This window comes from Apus apus, chromosome 2, assembly GCF_020740795.1.
Source record: "Apus apus isolate bApuApu2 chromosome 2, bApuApu2.pri.cur, whole genome shotgun sequence".
Lineage (NCBI taxonomy): Eukaryota > Metazoa > Chordata > Aves > Apodiformes > Apodidae > Apus > Apus apus.
The window spans coordinates 101,220,080-101,240,071 of record NC_067283.1 but is presented as its reverse complement, the minus strand read 5'-3'; the positions used below and the strand labels follow the sequence as shown (position 1 = coordinate 101,240,071).

Sequence of the window (19,992 nt, the reverse complement as noted above, 5' to 3'; positions counted from 1 at the left end):
TTTGAAGAAAAAAAGCAGGGGTGACTTTCTCAATTCAGATATATTCATTACTCCACCAAACTATTTTGGATATTTTAATTTTTTAATTCCTCTTCTTTTTAAGGCCTTGTCATTGACAAATTTTAGTTATTAGCTGTAGGTGGCATTACCAAATTACTGGGGTTGACCTCCAATAAGTCATCAGTTACCAGGTAGCACAAAGATTCTCCTCTAACAAATCCAATTGTTGTAGATTCACAAAAGTATTTTAATTCTTTAGTTTGGAGCTTCTTCAAATAATTTGAATAGTGAGTGTCTTTCTCTGAAGTAAAAAATACAGATTAATATCTAATATAATGCTTTCAAAAGCATAAAGAAAATGAACAAGTATTCAATACAGACATCAGATTGCTTCTACAGTCTAGAGACTGTAGTGCTGGTAATAAAGAACTTGGACTATATCATGGAAGTTGCAAAAATTCAAAGCAGTCCGATCCTATTGATCTTACTACAGCATTAGCTGACTGTAAATGCAAATCTAAGTTAATGTGGCTTCTACATTAATTTAATTATTTCTTGCTTCAGAAAAAAGAAAATGCTTGTACTGTACAAATCCTACTGCTGCAGAGCAATTCTTTAGATATAAACAGCTTGGCTATTTTTAATGTTCTCTATACTGCTGAAGATCTCAACAAAGCTGCAGAGGTACGTCACAGCAATCTTTAGCTATCAAGAGCTTCCATTACTAAGTCACACCAAGTTGTCAAGCAGTTGATACAAATGAAGTAAAACTAAGAGAGTGTATTTAACAAGGAGTTTTCTTAGAAAATTGAAAATCACTCTTCCAGAATATTTTTTTTAATGCAGATACGTCACCAGAGAGGCAATTATACCAGTTTAGTCACGCTGTCTTAGCAAACCAGCTAACTGGAGCCACAGTGTGATTTGGAAGTTGAAAGAAGGGTAACAATTACTACAGGTGTCAAATCCAAACCTTTTCAGATTTCCTGAACTAGGCTATGTATAGTTCTTGCATTAGCAAATCCTTACCAAGTACAACAGTGTCTATAGCTGGAAAGTTCTCTGACAGAGAAAAAAATATAGAGATTTGAGCAATGTACAATGAAATAATTGCAATAAAATTGGAGGTTTTTATTTGGAAGATTATCTGAAGATTTCTAAGTCCTTTTGCATAAAACCGAGCTGCAATTTTACATGATGTTTTACACAAAACCAAACTGATGCCATGTAGAAATGCAAGGAATATTAATGATCTAAATAAAAATCTTGTTCTGGTGGAACAAATATTTTATTTTTTTTTTGTTACAATAATGTTTTCACTGTCAATAATAAAAAAAAATACAGAAAAATGTAATTAATAATACCCTTAAATTTGCTACACACACAATTTATATCCCACACTTTGCTGTGATGTTCACATTTCCAACATTCTTCTGAATCGTCAGGTCAAGAGCTGAGCCTTTCTCAACTGCCACAGGGGTAGTAATGATAAAAGTCATCTGCAACCTGAGAATTTTGAATGAAGTAGGATAATGTTTATGACTGGAGTTCCTTCTCTGTCTATCTCAGATTTGTTTCTACAAGCTTCCTCACAACAGCTTCCTTTCCATTGATTTCTGAATATTCTTGACTGAAAGAGCTGTTGTTTGTCATGCACTGACTGCCTAGGCCTGTGGGACTGTTGCTATATAGGGTACTCAGAGAGGTTAAGGAAACACACTTGGGGAGACATCACCAGACAACTGTTGCAACAAGCTAAATCCAGCTCAGGCTGTACCAGCCAGGATGAAATCTGAGAACTTGCACTAGCCAGTAAATGCAAAGCCTGTGGCCTTCTACTAGGGACGGCAGAAAATCATATTTACTGGACTACAGCTGTCACCAGAGTGAACAGGAACGTGTCACTGACTCTCTTCTGGTGGGATCTGGCTTAGCTTGTGCATCCTATCAGGTAAAATGGAAAAGAAACAAAATAGTACTTGTGTTTCCTGAGTGCATCTTCAAAATTTATTTATTTTTTTTTATACATCATGTATGGTTACCACTTTTAAGAAAAGGGACTTCTTTCAGTGGGTGGAGTGTAAAACATGGTGAAGAAAGCAAAACTATTTTCTTTCTTCCTCAATTGGAGACTTGAAATTGCACAAATTGGCTAATGGATTCAGAGGCACAATTGGATAAGTGGAGGTAGTAAAACCAAGACAACTTCCCAAATCCATAATCCATTTTATATTTATTTATCTAGGTCTTGTTTCTAAGTAGAGCTGTTTTCTTATTCATCCAGATGTTTTAGTGCTTAGTAAAACAAAACCTATGAAAGCTCCTTTTGAGACTGACCTCTCTCAAGTGTGGAATCATAAATGTTCCTTATTAACTTGCAGTGCCTGTTTGAAGACAGCATATGGTTTTTTTGTTATCTCTTTGAATTAAACAATGCTCATTTCCATATATCTCCATGTTGCTATTTTACTCATACTTAGTTTACTCTTTAATGTTTCTTTGTTTGCAAATCTTGTTTGAGACCATTGAAAATGGGAAGAGAGTTATAAAATAAATGTCTGAGATTAATAGCTACATCTTCCATAAATCTGTTTTTTAATTACAAATTAGCTCAACATAGTAATGTATTTTACTTTAATTATTATTTTGATGACCTTCTTAGTGCTGAAAGCCATTTCTTTTTATTTAATGACATGCATGTGTGTGTTTAGGGAGTTCTGTTGCTAAGTAACTTCCAGGAAAGCTAGTGAAGCAAACTAATGAAGTGTCAGATAATATTTTGTAGTATTTTTATGGAATGGCATTATCGGACTAAGAAGAGACCTGCCTTGCATTGACAAAATCTTCAGAGTTTGAGGGTTTGAGAGAGTGTATCGGATTCAACTTTCAAAAGAATCCCATCTTCCTATTTTACCATATCCAGCTTGTACATTTAATCATGTAATACAACAATAGGCTAGTGATAGATAAGTGCAATGCAGATTTGTCTCAATAATTTACAATGGTACAAAGTATGTTTGAATCTTATACTTTTCTGTTCTTTTTCTTTCTCTTGCTTGCTCTTTGTTTCTTTTTAAATAAGCATCACCATTGCTCTTTCCTACAGCTTTGCTTGTAGAAGAAGCTGAAGTGCACTGTATCTGACATATACAGTGTATAAATGCAGCTTGTAGATACAGAACTTGTCAACTTCAGAGTGAAAGCACTGCAGGTAGAAGTGACACAGCACTGACTTTAATACAGTTCTGTCACAACAATGATGGAATCTGAGTCAGCTTCACATGAAGTTTAAAAACACTTCTTTTTACAGTAGACTTACTCATAGGTAAGCTCTTTCACAAAGGCAGCCCAAAAGACTGGGTTCTTAATATGGGAATGCCTAAGCAATTCTAGAAGACAACTGGTGTAGGATTCTAATACTACATCTTGTTTTGGAGGAGAAAGGAAACCGTAGAAACTTCAGCAGCAAGGATTTTAAGCCTTCAGTTGGGAAGCTGAAAAGTTATTGATAAGTTATCAAGCATGAGAATAGTACTCAGGCATACCATAATGAAAAGGCAAATGATATGACCTTTAACAAGGTATAGATAGCCTTAGCATGCATTTTTAAAAACTCATTCTTTAAACCAACTTGTTTTTAATAAACTAGCTCCCCTCCCCACAACTGATCCTACCAGACCAAAGACATGGTTGTGTAATACATGGAGAGCAGCACAGGTGAAAGGGATCTGGGGATCCTGGTGGACAGATGGATGACCTTTGTGGCCAAGAAGGCAAATGGCATCCTGAGGTGTATTAGAAAGGGTGTGGTTAGTAGGTCAAGAGAGGTTCTCCTCCCCCTCTCTTCTGCCTTGGTGAGGCCACATCTGGAATATTGTGTCCAGTTCTGGGTCTCTCAGTTCAAGAAGGACAGGGAACTGCTTGAAAGAGTCCAGCACAGAGCCACAAAGATGATGAAGGGAGTGGAACATCTCCCTTATGAGGACAGGCTGAGGGAGCTGGGCCTCTTTAGCTTGGAGGAGACCGAGGGGCGACCTCATCAATGTTTACAAGTATGTTAAGGGCGACTATCAGGAGGACAGAGCCAGGCTCTTCTCAGTGATGTTCAGTGATAGGACAAGGGGCAATGGGTGCAAACTGGAACACAGGAGGTTCCACGTAAACATCAGAAAAAACTTCTTTACTGTGAGAGTGACAGAGCACTGGAACAGGCTGCCCAGAGAGGTTGTGGAGTCTCCTTCTCTGGAGACATTCAAAACCTGCCTGGATGTATTCCCGTATAACCTGCTTTAGGGGATCCTGCTCTAGTAGGGGGGTTGGACTAGATGATCTTTCGAGTAAGTTTCCAAACCCTAACATTCTGTGATTCTGCGATTATTAAAGTGGTGTCAGACTCATAATATAGCATGCTTGGAGCTTTTGCCAGTGGTAAAGTCACATGGTGGTTAGCGAGTCATTTCTCTGTGAGAGTACTTGCCAACCTTGAAACACTCTCAGTTGCTTATGTATCTACAATTTACAATGTACTCCTGTTGCAACCTGCTCAAAGGACAATGTACACTGCTCTAATTAGTGAAATGAATTGAGCCTCTGCTCAGGTTTGAAAGCAAAATACTTCTTATGTTTCAATGTGACAGAAGAAGCTTGTTCTTAGCTAGAGAAGAAAATGATACAAGAAAAGGGCATTTATTTCAATTGCAAGGATTAAATGGTAAATAAAACTGCTATCACAACACCAATATGCAGCATGAGGTGTGGGTACTGTATGTCGTGCTAGAGGACAGAGCTCTGAAAAGTTTGCCTCTTTGCCTCATTCTGTATGTTGCAGTTTGGGCCAAGTAGATTTCTCCCAAAGTAAATCAGTCCCTTCTCAAAAAGAACTGAACATGTTCAAGCAGAAAATGGCATTCTGGCAGCTTTATTTTGCCCTTTAAAGAGAATGAGAAAGAGGGCAGGCTGGACACTATAATACAAATAAACTGAAAGACTTCAACAAAGAGCAGGGGGACAGTTGCGGCCCTCAGAGGTGAAAAGATGGATTTTTCCTGGGAGAAAATGGACAGTCTCTGGAGTAGGAGAGAAGCGCAGAGGAAATGTACAAATAATCTCATAATGCTAAGATATGATGAACAAGGAGGAAGACTGAAGGGGAGGGCCCACCTGGGAGGGACCCACTCTGCAATGAAATGTTATGCAAATTTTATTCTGAGCCTGCATGTTTCAGTGTTACACACTAGCACTTCATATTTTTGGTCTCAAAAGTTACTGTGTGTTAGTTGGTATTCCAGTACAGGAAGTCTGGAAATAAAGGGCCTTTTGGTGTTTTGTATTATGCTCACTTTTAGGAAAATGTCAATGTCATGGCTTACTAGGGAAGTTCCATATTTGGAATATATTTCTGAAATTCACGGTTTACCTATATTAAGTTTGCACTGGTACAAAAATCATGTTGGGTTTCTGTCCTCATCCCTGTGTCAATCAGGACTTGATCAAGGAAAAGGAGTGTGATATTTTTTGTCAAGAAGCTGCTTCTGTGAATAGTGGGAGATTTTAGTCTTGCTTTCTTATCCTATGTAGGCAGTTTTCATCTGTCTGCTGCTTCTGCTATCAGTACTGGCAGTCAATTCAAGCTGTGATTTTTGCATTTGTGATTCCGATTCGTGTTACCTGGGAACTGAGCAGAATCAACCTAATTACTTGGTATTTGTAGCAATAATTGCATGGTTTCCACAACTGCACTTTGACTGAAGCAGACTGGCATAACTGTGTCAGTTAACCTTTCTTCCTATACCCACACTGAAAGTTTAGCAACCGTCACGTTGCCTCCAGCTAACTTCATAAACAAGTTATAGAAATAGGATTACAGTATTAGGCATGATAGCCTGGAACAAAATTTGTTAAAGCACTGAAGATGTCTACCATCTTATTTGTTCTGCAACAATATGTTCTGTTCTCTAATTAAAAAAAAAATAAAGCAAGGTGGACTTTGTTACTCTGAGGGTAATGGATTTATAAATTGCCTGCAGTCAAGTAATGTAAAAACTTATTAAGTATATGAGAACTCATTACATCCATATGAAATTAAAATAAGTCAGACATTTGAAGACAGAAAATAATGTAGCATATTACAATTAATCTATTTTTTGGAAGAGGGAATAACTAGGTGTCTGATACTTAGTTGTGTCCATCCTGTCTCTTTTCTTCACCTTCACACCTTCTTCCGTAAGAGTGAGACTCACAGTAACAGTCATTCTGTAATTTATTTATAATAATCAGTCCACTAGCTGGAAAACTTGCTGCTTAAAAGAGTTCACTAAAGGAAAAAAAAAAACAGTAAAAAGAAAACTGGCTTCATCCTGGCTCAAACCAGGACAGCATATAATCCAATGAAATACTGTGTGTTACTGTCCTGTTCACTAGTGGTGTTGGTGTACAGATGATCCTTATTGAGGAGTGGTACAGAACAATATTGGGAAAAGTAGTAGGAAAGCATATACAAGGCTAAGTTGTGTTTCAACTCCTGTCTATTTTGGGAGTGTTACATTCCTGAATCAGATCCTCCAGTCCCTCTCTCTTTCCCTACAACAATCCCCACGCTTCAAAGAAATCTTGAAGTCCTGTAAGGGAGATTCAGATATCTCATTTCAGTTTGCTTTTCTTGGCTTCACTCCTCAGTAAGATATGCCACATTGTATTTTGAATTAAATTTATTTTTTAGCTATGTCTTTTAAGGAGTAATTTATATTAAGTGAAACTGCAAAAAGAATTTCTGCACTTTTTAGCAATGAGACATTTTACATGTGTAGGTTTGTTTTTCATGGGGCAGTTTTATGCTCAGAAATCACTTCATCTGAGTATGAAACAAATATCTTAGTTATAATGTACAATGTGGAAATTTTTGTCGTTGCATCATTAACAGATGTCTTGTTTAGACATAAGAACTGCTTTCTGTAAAAGGTGAGCTCTTGTTCACATTACATTTATTCATCTAAAATGTGTGTCTTGAAAAATACACAAATAGGAACCCTAAGGGAAGTTTTAGAACTGTAAGTTTTGAAACACTGATTTAAGCATTGTTAATGGAAATGTTATCTAATTTTGTAGAAGTAATGAAAATTTCTCCAGGTGCTAAGCTGCAGAATCATCTGTCACTTTGCTGTAAGGGTTAGATGACGAAGTAGATGGCCTAGTCCATCAAAGTGTGGACAAAGAAAATTTCACTGGCTGCTGATGTAAGAGTGACAAATATACAGGTAGATGTGGAATTTATCAAATATAAAAACCACTAGATACTTGGCAAAGAAAACCCAGAAAAAAAGGTAGTGCGAGATGATTTTAAGTTTGCATAAATCCATTTAGAATCATAGAATCATGGAATGCCAGGTTGGAAGAGACCTCAAGGATTATCCGGTCCAACCTTTCTAGGTAATACTATCAGTTATATGAGATGGCTCAGCACCTTGTCAAGCTGAGACTTGAAACTGTCCTGTGTGGGGGAATCTACCACTTCCCCTGGGAGACTATTCCGATGTTTGATTTTCCTCATGGTGAAAAATTTACCTCGTGTCCAATCAGAATCTCCCCAGGATCAACTTGTGCCCATTACCTCTTGTATTTTCCATGTGACCCCTTGTAAGCAGGGAATCACCATCTTCTTTGTAGAGACCCTTTAAATACTGGAACATGGTTATGAAGTCTCCCCTAAGCCTTCTTTTCTTAAGGCTGAAGAAACCCAGTTTTCTCAGTCTCTCCTCATATGGCAGGTTCTCCAGTCCTCTGATCATCCTTGTGGCCCTTCTCTGGACCCTCTTGAGCCTGTCCACATCCTTTTTGTAGAGTGGGGACCAAAACTGAACACAATACTCCAAGTGTGGTCTGACAAGCTCTGAGTAGAGTGGGATGATGACTTCTTTATCTCAGCTGGTGATGCCCTTGTTGATGCAGCCCGGCATCCGGTTGGCTTTCTTTGCTGCTGCAGCATACTCTGCACTCATGTTGAGCCTGTTATCCACCAAGGCCCCCAGATCTCTTTCCATAGGGCTGCTTGGGATTGGCAGCCAGGTGGATCCCAATCTGAACTGCACTCCTGGGTTACGTGTTCACAGGTGCAAGGCCTTACACTTCTACCCGTTGAACTTCATAAGGGTCCTGCTAACCCACTCCTCTAGTCTGTCCAGGTCACTCTGGAGGGTGGCTCTCTGGAGTGTCAACCTCTCCACTCGTCTTGGTGTCATCAGCAAACTTTATCAGAGTGCTCCTGATTCCAACATCCAGGTGACTTATGAAGATGTTAAACAGCACTGGGCCCAATATCATTCCCTGGAGGACCCCACTTGTGATCGGTTGTGAGTTTGAGAAGGAACTATTTATCCTCTGGGTACAGTCTGCCAGCCAGTTCCCCACCCATCACACAGACCACTTGTCAAGGCCTTAGCAAGTCAGTTTCTTCAGGAGGAGGCTGTGAGAGACCGTATCAAAAGCCTTGGAGAAGTCCATGTAGACACGTCCACCACTCGCTCTGCATCAGCCGAGCAGATTACTTTGTCGTAGAAGGTGATCAGGTTTGTCAAATGTGATTTGGCCCTGGTAAGTCCATGTTGGCTTCTCCTAATCACATGCTTCAATTGACGTGTAACAGTCCTCAGGAGGATTTTCTCCATGACTTCTCTGAGTCTCATTTAGCCCAGGAATTATTTTAAAATTGGATAACAATGGTGTTAGCTAAATGAAGGAATCATGGCTTTATCTAAAAAGACACATTTAAATTTACTTGATTTAATCTCTTCATCATTGGCTATACTGAGAAGAATAGTACCATATGACTTTCACAGAGAGTCCAAAACAAAAGTGGAATGAGTTTGTTTAAAAATGTACCTGTCTTCAGCTTTGTTCTATAAGGTTAGTCATTATCTTGAATTTTAAGCTAAGCTATGAAGAAAATAAAAAAGTAGAGTGTACAGTTTTATTTAGTAAAATGACTTCCTTAATGGCAACACATTATTTGGCTTGCATTATTGGTTGTTACAGTGGCCAGATGGAAAACTGAATTTACATTTTATTTTAACTGATTTATCAACTCTTCCATTGACAAAGAGGTGTTACTTTGGTGAGTGAGAAAAAATGTTATTTTCTACTTACAGTTGCATTAAAATGTTGCAGTACTTTAGAAGTTTTCACTCAAAGCCTTTTCATCACTATTGCTGTTTCTCAGACTCCTCCATTTTTAGCTGTTCCTAGAAGTGAGAGCTCTAGCAGGTGTTACTATGGCTGACATTTTTCTGCCAGCATTTGATGAATGCACAGTTTATTAAAAAGGCTGCATATGTTAAAGACTTAGTCAACCCACTGCAGAGTCTTAATTGGTTTGTTGAGGCAATACTGATTTTTCCTTAATATTCTTCAGGGAAACTGACAGCTTCAGAAAACAAGAATTCAATTCCTGACTTCCTAAATCTCTCAACCTTGTTATATAATGTTTTTTGTTTGTTTGGGTTTTTTTGAGAGAGCAAGTCAAATACCCAAAGCCTGAGTGGACCTTCAGAGATAAACAGGAGCTTGTGTTGTACTGCTTGACAAAGGAAAAGACAGAAAAACAATAGTTAAATGATTTTTTGATCCACTTGACCTTCCTTTCTCCTTGGATACAGCTCATGTGTGTTCCTCTTCTGCTTTCTTACATTTCTCAGAAAAAACATGCGTTCACTGGCCACAAATGCTAACCTCCTGTGTGGCCCCATTCTTGTCTCACAAGTTTTGGCCTACAGAACCATGATATCAACTCTTTTTCGAGCCAGTATAGGTATCTATAGAAAGCCTTGGTGTCTCAGCATAAGAGAAAGCAATTTTGTACATCCTACCTGTTTTCTGAGCATGTTTTTCTGGTGCCAGCTTCTGGGAAATCTATTATTTTAGTTCTATTTACTTTTTGCACAGGTTTCCCCCATAATCTCTTTCCTCTAGGATCTTGTAAAGAAGCATGCATGGGGCCTGAAGTGCCTCAGAACTGGATCAGTGAATTTAGAGGGGTTTATTGTGTAATGAGAAAAAGAAAGTGACAAGATTTAGAAAGCATGAGAGATGTAAAAGCAGCCTACTATTTACAATGGCTTGCATTTTTACATGCTGATGTTGAATCCTTCAACACTCGTCTGTTCCTGGCAAGAGGGCTTGTGTAGTTCAGTGACAAGGTAACGCTCTGTATTCTTTCCTTTAAATTATAGGAAAGAAAAATAAGATTTATGTTTAAAATTCAAAAAAGTCATATTGTCATCAGCTTCATTTTCTCATAGTAGAAAAGTAAGGGTACATTGTCATGAAATATTAGAATAGCAGTATTTGAACTGGTGGTATGTTTGCATTTCATGACATGCCTATTTGATTTCCTTTCTTACTTTATTCATTATTTTCTTTTATTAATTTCAAGTGAAATGTATATTTTAGTTTGAGCAAACAAGAGTGTAACTGAAGGCCATTAAAAAAAAAAAAGTCTACTCAGACAGATGGATATTGATAATCTTGGCATAGTTGAAGGTGAAATTTTGCAAGCACCAGAAAAAAGGTTATTTATTTATTTATTTCTCTTTCCCAAGCTGCTAATAAAACTAAAAGTCTTGAAGAAAGCATCAAATGTAAAGACTGTTGCTGTAAAAGAGGACCTTTCCAGAGAAAACTCAGGGTTAAAAGATCTCGTGTTCTGAATTTCAGTTCCATAGGGAAAAACTACATCTGATGACAGTTAAAGAAATGTCATGGAGAAGGGAGAAAAGAAATTAGAAATATTGTTTTGTATTACCTACAATTCATTCAGTTTTCCCTTTAGGCAAACAAACCATAATCTTTGATGATTGTAAAGTCTTTAACATTACATGAAATTTTATTATTTTTCTCTAAGCCCAAGAATAACATTTCTTTAAAAGATGGGTAAAAGAAATAAGACATTGATAAAAGAAGTGTTTAACTTTTAATTAAGTTTAGCTGAGAACAGTCAGATTAGTAATTTGCTTTATTTTTTTCTGCAATGTCACAAATCTTATACCAAAACACTTGCTTCAAGAATATGTAGTTTACTATGCAGAGAAAATTCTATGGCATCCTGCATTTCCATAGCTAGTCTTTTTATTACCTTAAAGCCTGTTTTTATAGCTCAGAAGATTTTTTTTTTTTTCAAACTATTGAGGAAGTTCTAAATGGGCATCAGTGTTGGGCATTCTCTCTCACTTTTCTTTCTCATAGTCTGAAAACACAGTAAGCGTTAAAGTATGTCTAAAACTAAAAAATAAATCAGTTATATTTCTCCAAGCTGTGTACTTTGGTGTGGTTCAAAAAGTTATATTAATACGATAATTCTAAAATTCTGGCTGATTTGCATTTTCTATAATATTGGACTACTTGCTCTGGCCCCTTACGTGCAGCACCAAAATGCTTTCAGTTAAATTTTTTTTCTACTTCATATTCTTGTTTTGGGATATTTGTGATTTCTTTTCCATCTGTTTTAATTAATGTTTTGGTTGCATAATCACGATGTTGCAAGTGACAAACAGGACACTAGTGCACTGTTATACAAGAGAGAAGAGTGCTGCTGCAGGCTACATATCCTGATGATGGACCACTTTCACTGTAAAGTGATGGGAACGCTTAGAAGTCAATCCATATTGTTCACTTCCTATTTCTCTTAGTCTTGTTTCTGGAAAGGAATTTTACCTGATCTGCACTGCTGGGAGAGTAATCCCTATTTGGATATTACTGTATGTCCCAGCCTCCAAGATGAAGAGGCTACATCTCTTTCATAGAAGTAGAGTCACAGCATCTTGCAAGTCTTACCATATGGTTCAATTAATTGAATTAAAGAATCTGATTCCAGTGAAGAAGGGGGCAGACTCTGAGCTGACTACAGTTGTAAAAATGAAGAGGTGGTTTAATGTTCAGTAGCATTAAACCTCAACAAACCAAAATGTTCAGAACTAGGAAAGAAAGAGGAAAAAAAAAACACATTGCTCTGCTACTATGAGCTGATACTGAACGAAGGTCTAAGATACTATATCCTGATAACTGCAAGGTTTTCTGGTCTTCATATGCTTTTCTCTTCTTCTAAAAAAAACAGAATTGGTAAAACTAGAAGGAAAACAGTTAAAGGGAATAGGAACGATCTTCCATATGTAGGACCAATTAGAATTTTACTATCCTCATTACAATCTCATTGGTTTTAAAAATGTTATACTGTTATATAGGAATTAGTCACTTGTCCTGTCTGGTTTATGTTTCTGCAGTACAATTTATTTGTATATAACTTAGTGGATGGGAAGGATAAGAACTACTTAACATATGGACAGTCTTGATTAGCATGACAAATCATCAGGGCAGCTTAGAGGTCCAAGATAACAATCGTAACATTTGTTAATATCTACCCTACAGATTATCAAAATATATTAATGGAATTAAAATTTTAAGATAAAAAAGTCATTTGCTTTACAAGACCATCTTATTGGAGACATCACTTGTTTCCTCAGCATCCTAAAGCTGCGTTTTTGTGTTTAGGGTTTTTTTATAAGTAATTGGCAAGTTTGGGCATCATCAGGTTGGCTGCTGACTCACCTAGATTTCCTGTTTCCAAGCTTTTCAACTGGAAATCTAGCTGTATGGCCATTTTGCTATATAGTACTCTCAAAAGAGCATACCACTGTCTTTCTTTTCGTACCTTGTCAAGATGCTTAGACAGTGACTGAATTGAACCAAGTGTGAATTTCCATCTGTAAAGTCTTCTCTAAATGGCTAGTCACATTTGTGACAGTACATTTTTCCCAAATTCATTGGCAACCTTGCAATCATCATGACAACATCTTATATTTGTTCCCAAAAGTTAAATCCCTCCTCCATTCACTACAGAATTAAATGATATATTAAGCAATATTTAATATTGAATTAAATAATGTTTTGTATCAATAGGTTTTGTATTTCTTCTTGAGAATCCTTCCTGGCTTTTGGCTAGATCAATCACCTTTTCCATTAGGACTGGTTTCCTGTATTTAAGTTGTTATTTCCCCAACATTCAGCAATGTTTAGAAGGTTTGAGTACTTATATACATCTTACAAAGCATTGCATTTTTAGACAGACCCCACATCAGTTGCTCTTTCTCTACAGCAGGGAATATACATTTTTAATGTGTTAATGAATAAGGTTGTCCAGCTCTCGCAGTTTGAGGTTGAAAAGCAGCTGCAAGATGCATAGACAATATTCCTACAGATACAAGGGCCATGGCTGAATGGCAGACAACTAAGAAATAATTGAGTAGTTGAGGGCTACAAGCATTTCAATATTTATCACTATGAAAGGCTTTTCTTAAAAGCTTTTATAATTTTAAAGGTTGTCTTTTGGAACCCCAGAGGTACAGGTATTGTTGCTAGACAGCACACGCAAAAAATGTGCACATATGTGAATTGTAGCCTATAAAGTAGAGAAAAAGGACATGTGCTTGTGAATTAAACTTCTCCATAGGAACAATCTCTCAAATTCTGATTTTTTTTAAAGTTAACAAAATTAAAATTAATTGGACTTTCACAATTCTTAGAAACATGTTGCCTTTTTCTTTCTAAGAATGAGTAAAACTTGTAAGGAACATAGTGCGACTTTCAAGCTTTCATAAAAATCAGACTTCACCCTAATTTATTTAATTATAAAAGAGGACAGAAAAAGTTACTTCTCTCATCTTTTTTCTTTACAACAGTTAGCTTAGCATACCCTAGATTTAAGCCTAGTACGATCTTTATTACTTTTTAAATGGAACTTCTCAGAATTATTTGTCTTTTAAAGAAATCAAGAAGGAAACTGTATGTACCATTGCAGACTATCTCAAAATGCAGCTTCATAAGACCTTATTTCAGTTGAGAGGGGATAAAGAGAACAATTTATTTTCATAATGGCTCTATTAGGGCAGACCATGCCTCTGCCTAGAAATGCCCTGTTAGCAAAGCTGTCATCCAACAATGATCTCTGGGAAGGTGAATGAATATAACACAGACTGCTCCTGCATTCATTTCACGATAGTCAATAACTTTCCCTATGCCTACACTATTTCACAAAGCATCATAATTGAAGGTTTATTTTTTGTTTAGCAATAATGCCCTCTCTTGGACCACAATTCAATCCAAAGTGAAAACTGGCCTAAGCAGGGAGTTATACACTAGAGAAATATTTACAAGATCTGTTGTAATTTTTCCTGCAGGCAGTCTACAGAGGCATTTTTCAGATTATTGTGTGAAACATATACTGAGTTACTTCTTCCACTACTCCGGTCCATTCAAGGCACTAGCAGGGTAAGATCAAGGAGATCCAGTTTCAAAAGCAGATTCTTTGTAAGACACTTGGGAACAGGAAGTGCTAATAATAACGGGCTGGACAGCAACTATGAAAAGGTGCTACTTGGGAATCCTCAAAACGTAAAGGGTTCCAGAAAAGGATAATCTTGAAATAAGAACCCAAGCTTCAATGAACTGAATGTATCCTTTAAGCTAATGACTGGGTTTTGCACCTTATGGCTCGCTATTGGAAGATAAATCTGAGGTGGACTTTTCATTTTCAAGATTTAAATTCCTATTGGAATAATTGTTCACATGTGTTTCTAATACAACAATGTATAAGCACATTTGACGCCACAGGACAGGAAGAGAAAAATGGGTTTCAGTTGGGAAGCATCCTAAATGGAGTACACAGAAATGTTGCTTGCAAGACACGTGAGAAATACTGCCATTCTGTTTTTAAATAAAGAAGAAAAATGTGAAGCAAAAACAGTTGTAATGATCAATTTTACACTGATCAGAGCACATGCAGAAGATTATGATATGGCAAATTATGATGAGACAGATCATTTACTTCAAAATGTCTATAGAAAAGGTTGAAAAAAGTTAGACGTTGCTGGGATTTATGCTGAGATCTGAAAGTCCCTGTTTAAAGTATGATGTTGACAGGAGGTGATGAGTTTGAAGTTATGATGTGAAATACCCTTTTTATATTACGATATCAATAAAAGTTGATTAAGTTTATTATGTACTACTTTGGAAATTGACCTTTTATGGCTCACTACTGGTCAAATATTTATACTATGATACAGCTCAGAAGTCTTGCATTCTTTGCATAACTCAGCATTTGGCAATTGTTTAGGTACGAAACTGAAGAACTGAAGAAAAACTTTATGTTTAAGATGAATACACTAAATGTGCAATTTAGTTGCTGAGAGTTGCACCTAACTACAAAAAAGTCCTACAGAACAGTGAATTTAAAATTGATTGGTTAAACTTAGGCCTATGATGTGACTCTCAGACTTGTTAAAAAAATAAATAAATAGTAACTTGCAGGAGTTGAAGAAGCTCTTGGGAAAAGGCTAATCAATCCACCAGTCCAAAGTCCTTAGTGGTTCTGTGCTGTTATTTTTTGGGTGCTTTGATCTCAAAGCCTGAATTGATTTAGGAGGAATTTAAAGTGATGGCTCTGAAGGGCTTTAAGTCAAACCAAGCATCACTAATAATGAATTTTTTTGCTAGGGTGCAGAGACATTATTTCTCACATCCTGAACTGCACTGATCAAGACTGGAAAATAAATGCTTACAACATCCACAACCCTCTTCTATCTCAAAAGGGAGAAAAAAAAAAAAAAAAAAATAAATCCATTTGAGATGTCAGTTCAGATACAAGTTCTTAGCATAATAAACCATGATAAGCTGTAAAAGGTTAAAAGAACCTCTCTTTTAGAAATCTGCACATTCCAGGAACATCAAAAAAATAATCCATAAAGCAAACAACTTCTGATTTTTTCAGAAGATAATCTTTACGTATCTCCAAGTAAAATCAGTATTTTCTCCCTTTTGATATGTTGCTGTTATTTTATTACCCAAACCACCTATTTCACTTAACTCACTGTCAGGAGTAAAATTCTCTTCCTCCCTTTTTGCTCTTTGATGTACATTTTCTTGGGTGAAATGTCTGTCTACTTATTATTGATACTAACATGAACACACTGGGTAGAGAATATGGAAGAGGAATAAGCTCAATGGAGGTAATTACTGGCTTCTGATTAACTGCTCACAAGGGTAGTCCTGGCTTGTATTTGGATTTGTCACTTTCAGTTGACATTGGGTAAAAAACTTGAATCTCTCTTTTTAGGGATGAAAGGCAACAAAACCTTTTTTCGTGCATCTGGCCTGAAGGCAGTGTCAATTTGCATCAACTGACACTGTGGCAGACTGTGAGTAAGTAGGCATAAGTTATTCTGTCACCAGACAAAGTGACATTAATATTGTGCCTCACCATGAGTTATCATGGCCACAAGCCATTAGTTCCAATTAAAAGAATGATTTTCTCTTTCAGGATGCAATGCCAGACTTTGTATCAGGTCAGTGATTAACGCATGTTCCTTTTGTGTCTTTAATGGTGAAATATAAACAGGGTAGGCTAATCATCTGTCTTTCTAACTGACAGTTTTAAATAGGACAATCACACACTGGATATCAGTGTTCACCTAGGTATAGTGGCTGTGTAGTGAACACAATAATTTGTCTCAAATCCAACCTGGGGCTTAAAATTGGAAGTTCCTAGATGTGCTAGTTTCTAGTGTTGATTATCTGCAAAGTATTGTATTTTTAAAACACTCTATATACTGTTTTTCCATCTTCATGTTTTTCTAAGTGGAAATACACCAGTTTTGATATTTTTTGACATTTTTTTTCTTCCTTAGAGAGATCTTCAGTGGAGTTTATGGAAACTTATTCCAAGTTATTTATCTAGAAGGAGTGAAACACAATGTCATGCTGTTCCCATTTTAACTAGGTATTGCATGTTGACTGTGCCATGGTGTTAACTGTCTGTACTTATTTTAGTAAAAGCCATACACAAGATAATTAGATTTTCACAGCTTTAATGAAAGTGTGTTAAGCACACAAATTACCTAATGTTTACTGTGGGCTACAAGCACAGATGCAATTAATAAATATTAGTAATAGTTTGAAAGTGACAGAAACAGTATGTTTAAAAAACCACAAAAATCCACAGAGGCGATTCATCATAACTAGAAGTCATACAGCTCACAATGCAGGTTTCAAATAACCTCTCATGCAGGTCCCTTGCTTCTTTTTACAGCAAAACCAGCATCCAGAAGAATTTGGATTACCTTTTTACCTTCTCAAAGACATCTTCTGGTGTGTCACCGCACACAATGATGTAATTGATGTACTGCAGGTCTTCCGGATCTGTTTTTCCACCCCTGGGGCATTCGATTCCAGGTGTGATGGACTCCCCTCCAGGTGAAAGCAAACTGTGGCCTGCGCTCTGGTGCTAGAGGAATAGAGAAAAAGGCATGAGCAATGTCAATAGTGGCATACCACCTGGCTGTTTTAGACCTTCATACTGAAGTTCTAGCATGTTTGGCCCAGCAGCACTGAGCAGTGGTGTTACCTCGTTCAGCCCACGATAGTCCACTGTCAGCCTTCAGGTGTCTGCTCCTTCTATTAGGTCTTTTAACATTGCTTTTAAAAAGGTGTCCTCTACTGTTGAACATGTTCTTGTGGTTTTGGATGGCTGTTTCTTTGCTTTTCTCCTAGTCACAGGATTTAACTTTTGCTCATTTGGATCAAGTGGGAGTGCCCTTAGTCTTTGCAGCAGCAGCAGTGATGACAGCAACCTTGCCTGTGGGGAAGCAGATTGTGATCACTCTACACATCCACAGTACATTATAAACATTCAGGAAAAGCATCCCTAGTGAAACAATGCTATTTAGATCAAAAGCTGAGAGATTCAGACTGAGGGAAGATGGAGAGGTAAGACTGAACCTGCTACTGCCATTACCAACCTAGACCTTTCTGTTCACATAAGGATTTGTACTGTACACATACAGTGCCACCATACAGATCAGTATCAAAACCCCTGTGATCACTAGACAGGTTATTACATGCTTGATTATGGCTGTAGTCCTGTTGATAAACCATAAAACAATAACAAGAGCAGCTACCCAGAGCAGTATTATCCCAGCTGCATTCCCCATATACGATTACATGTTGGGAAAAAGGCCCAGCAGAAACATTGCAGAAAGTGTCTGTCCAGTTTTCAACCCATCAACGTACTCAGCAGAAGCGTTGCCCATAGCCCTCTGTGGAAATCCTCCCAGCAGAGGTGGAATTTTAAACATTCAACAGTTAGACAGAATTTATAGCCTGGCCTTAAAATATATGCTATGTGAAAAGTATTGTTGTCTGTCAGGATTAATTATTAATCTTAACAGGTAAGAGCCTTAGTCTTTTCAGGACTGCTTTCATGCTTCTATACCCTGGGGTGTATTAGAAAGGGTGTGGTTAGTAGGTCAAGAGAGGTTCTCCTCCCCCTCTATTCTGCCTTGGTGAGGCCGCATCTGGAATATTGTGTCCAGTTCTGGGTCTCTCAGTTCAAGAAGGACAGGGAACTGCTTGAAAGAGTCCAGCACAGAGCCACAAAGATGATGAAGGGAGTGGAACATCTCCCTTATGAGGACAGGCTGAGGGAGCTGGGCCTCTTTAGCTTGGAGGAGACCGAGGGGCGACCTCATCAATGTTTACAAGTATGTTAAGGGCGACTATCAGGAGGACAGAGCCAGGCTCTTCTCAGTGATGTTCAGTGATAGGACAAGGGGCAACGGGTGCAAACTGGAACACAGGAGGTTCCACGTAAACATCAGAGAACTGATGAGAACTGTGAGAGTGACAGAGCACTGGAACAGGCTGCCCAGAGAGGTTGTGGAGTCTCCTTCTCTGGAGACATTCAAAACCTGCCTGGATGTATTCCCGTATAACCTGCTTTAGGGGATCCTGCTCTAGTAGGGGGTTTGGACTAGATGATCTTTCAAGGTCCCTTCCAACCCCTAAGATTCTGTGATTCTGTGATTCGTTCCCTCCCTCTTCAAAATGATAGAGAAAATTAGGCTCAGTCCGAGTGAGAAACAAATGCAATCCTGCTCTCAGTATTTTCTAGCTCAGAGTATTTTCTTCAGCTTTCTTCCAGCGATATTTCATATTTTGTGTTTGTTTTCTTTTCCTCATTCCTCCAATGTATATCTGTTTATTTTTGCCCAAGACAGGTTACTTCACAGTCTCAGTCACTTTGGCACTCGAAGTCTCCACCAGACTGCATTTCTATAATACATTTTCTTCTCCTGCAATGATCTCTGCTTCCCTGTTACACCTCAGAAACTAGTCTGAAACCAGTAAAAATAGACTTAGTGCCAGCTGGTCTGCACACATATAAGATGATTCTTCAGAAGAAACTGCTGCCTCTTCTCTGCAAAACTGAATGGTATTTCTTTCATGTACCAATGGCAAACACTGAAGTAAGCCCTCAAGCAATTATTTCTTCAGAATCCATGAGATGCTATGACACAAAACCTCCTGTGATATTACATACAGAAAGTAAAATTCTTAATAGAAGTGTTTATTCTTCACATATTCAAGTTTGACATGATATTGTTACCAGTGACTTGAAATTCTCTCCTCACTTGTTATTTGTATCATAATGGCCTGAGGATGGCATGGGGACAAAGAAGGCAACAGTAGCAAAGAAGCTGCCTACTTTTCCAGAGTAGACCATAATTTGGCCCTTCCACTGATCCGTTTGACTCTCCAGAGCCCTCATGGTTGGTCAGCTGCCTAATATCAAAAGTTTGAAATGCTGGGAGCCTGCAGGGACAGTAGCATCTCTGTTGAAAACCCCAATTAAGCTACTAAAGCTGGCATAGCTTTGAGAGAGTTGTAAACTGGCAGGATCAAGCACAGCAAGGGCTTTGGCCACTGCAGTCTGCAGGCTGGGACAACAGTTGTTGTCTTACTTCTCAGTAAGCCTGAGCTTAGTAGATTCCCTCCCCTTCTCTTAAGTATCCTGTCTCACAAAATTCCCTCATGGAGAGCCTGGGCAAATAAGATACTGACAACAGAGTTATCAGCTTAATAGGGAGCCAATATGCACAAGCTACCCATCTGTCACCA

General features: G+C 37.8%; 1 long non-coding RNA gene across 1 annotated transcript; it reads left to right on the top strand.

The window, feature by feature from the left end:
- The first annotated feature begins 1,864 nt into the window (after nucleotides 1–1,864).
- On the top strand, nucleotides 1,865–18,651 carry LOC127380374 (uncharacterized). The gene is made up of 5 exons (XR_007888489.1): nucleotides 1,865–1,951; nucleotides 16,154–16,239; nucleotides 16,358–16,382; nucleotides 16,725–16,816; nucleotides 17,126–18,651. It is a non-coding gene; the product is annotated as an uncharacterized LOC127380374 (long non-coding RNA).
- The last annotated feature ends 1,341 nt before the right edge of the window (nucleotides 18,652–19,992 follow it).